The sequence below is a fragment of the Anopheles cruzii genome, chromosome 3, assembly GCF_943734635.1.
Source record: "Anopheles cruzii chromosome 3, idAnoCruzAS_RS32_06, whole genome shotgun sequence".
Taxonomy (NCBI): domain Eukaryota; kingdom Metazoa; phylum Arthropoda; class Insecta; order Diptera; family Culicidae; genus Anopheles; species Anopheles cruzii.
In genome coordinates this window covers 579,265-581,444 of record NC_069145.1, presented here as the reverse complement: position 1 = coordinate 581,444, position 2,180 = coordinate 579,265, and the positions used below count along the sequence as shown (strand labels likewise).

The window sequence follows — 2,180 nt, the reverse complement described above, 5'->3', positions numbered from 1 at the left end:
AGTTTGAGACCACTCCATTAGATCTACCATTAGGCTACACTTCCAAAAGTAGGCACAGTCATTAAAACAGCCAGGCGAACAAATTGCATAGACATAGGCGCTGAGGCAACAATCAGACCCAGGTATCAACCTAGCCAGTATCCACGCTAAGGTGAGCCGAAAGGCACCAGCTGGGACTGAAATGAACAGAGTCTTCCAGTTCCAGATCTGAATTCAATTCTGTTTTATTTCGCATTTGTCCGTGGTTTATATAGTGTTTTACAATTTGTTCTTAACCTATGGTTTAATGAGCGAGAATGAGGCGACTCGTTGTCGTGTGTCGCTTAAGGAAATTTTGCCGCTTCCTACTTGTTCTTTCGTATTGAACCCTTAATACTTGGTCATCATTTTTCGGTGCCTTGGTGGCCCGCTTGTCGAGCGACACTTGCCCTAGTATGAACCGCGCATCGGCTTTAGCAAGCGCATGGATTGTTGCGCATCGCGACACTTCATACCTGTGCTTGCAAACATTTAGATAGGTTATCGATTTTGGTGGTAGCTGCTAGGGATGCAATGTATTGTCCTTCACTCGCATCTCACAACCGCTAACCCACGACTACTATGCGGGGGATACTCTCCTATGACGCGTGCTGGCAGTCAAGGACTTAGGTGTTATACTCGACGCCAAACTATCGTTCACCGATCACTACGAGGACATTATCAAGCGGGCCAATCGTACTTTAGGTTTACTGTTTAAAATGACTGAAGAATTTGACGACCCTATGTGCGTGAAGGCTACTGTTCCCTCGTCAGATCTACACTCGAATCGAACGCAATCGTCTGGTCACCCTATCAGTCGAGTTGGAGGCAATCCAGCGGAAATTAACGCGCTATGCGGTGAGGAAGCTGCCATGGATTAGCTACAACAACACGCCTGACTACAACGTACGCTGCCTCCTCCTAGGACTTGAATCTCTTCAAAACCGTCGACGAAACCACCAGGCGATCTTTGTTGCGAAGTTGCTCTTGGGTGGCATTGACGCACCAGCACTCCTGGAAAGGATCAGTTTGAGTGTTCCCCGACATACAGCTCGTTACCGTCAACCGTTGTCAACTCAGCGCTCAACTCACCAATACGCCGGCCACGAGCCCATGGCTGCTATGTCTCGATGTTTTAACTCCGTGGCGTCACTTTTCGACTTCAATCTGTCTTTGACTGACTTCAGGGAGCGTCTGCGATTCGCTTAGTCTTATGTTGCGTGCAACTGCTTGACAATGTACAATTCACTGCTCATCTAGCCAATGCTGGCCAATGAATTTTAATAATAAACAAACAAACAAACAAACAAACAAGACCTCATTCCAATCATGTGTTTATGATTTCGCAGGGGAGCGTAGGAATGGTGTACATGTGCTTTGTAACAAATAATTTCGGTTTAGGAACGGTTTACCCAAAAAGGCCTTTAGGTATGCGTTACGGGAATGCGTTCAGCAAATGCGTTTAAGGTGTGCGTTTAGAGATTGCGTCGGGCACTTAAACGGGTTAAAAACGATTACTCGCCATCCGGTCTCATGCCTGAGTGCCAAAACCGCGTGGAGCAAAGGTGCAGCCATACCGCATGGAGATAAGAAGTGAGCAGTCGATTGTGAAGGGGCAAGAAGATTAGAGTCGATTGCGAAGAGGCAAGAAGATAAGAGTCGATTGGGAAGAGACCAAGAGAGGAATGAACAATACAAAATTTCGGCTCGAGGCCTGAAATTGTTGAAAAACAGAACAGCTTACTTAAATCTATGTGTACATTGGTGCACATCTATGCCACACGAGTATAAATAAAGCATGAACCGCCTCAGAAATCAATCAGTCTGAAGGCGGAGTTCAAACCGATAACCTCGTGTTAGAGTTTTCTTCTCCGAACGGAACCGTTCACGTCCTCCCCCTGCAACAAGTGATAAGGGCGGTGAGTAAGGCGGCGTTGGCGGGTCACGTAACATGGCGCCCCGTGACGAGGGTACCAGTTTTGCAACGTTAACACCCCACCTTTCTGAGGTTTAGGGTTTAGTGGCTATACTAGATTTGGCATAGATGAGTTCATAAAACAGTGGAGTTAACCATACTAAAAAAAACTTGCTCTCACAAATGTTATGTAAAATGGTGGAAACTGCCTATATTAAAGGTGTTTTTAATAATACTTATTTACATA

The 2,180-nt window shown here is 45.9% G+C and overlaps 2 protein-coding genes across 2 annotated transcripts in view; one reads left to right on the top strand and one right to left on the bottom strand.

Moving 5' to 3' along the window:
* The window catches only part of LOC128274436 (trypsin 3A1-like), a 27,600-nt gene that overhangs the window by 25,118 nt on the left and 302 nt on the right, over positions 1-2,180 (bottom strand). The gene's annotated exons all lie outside the window — the stretch shown is intronic.
* The window catches only part of LOC128274426 (uncharacterized), a 16,549-nt gene continuing 16,235 nt past the window's right edge, over positions 1,867-2,180 (top strand). Inside the window, exon 1 of the mRNA XM_053012626.1 lies at positions 1,867-2,153. The gene's annotated coding sequence lies outside the window, so the exon portion shown is untranslated. The remainder of the gene's footprint in view (positions 2,154-2,180) is intronic.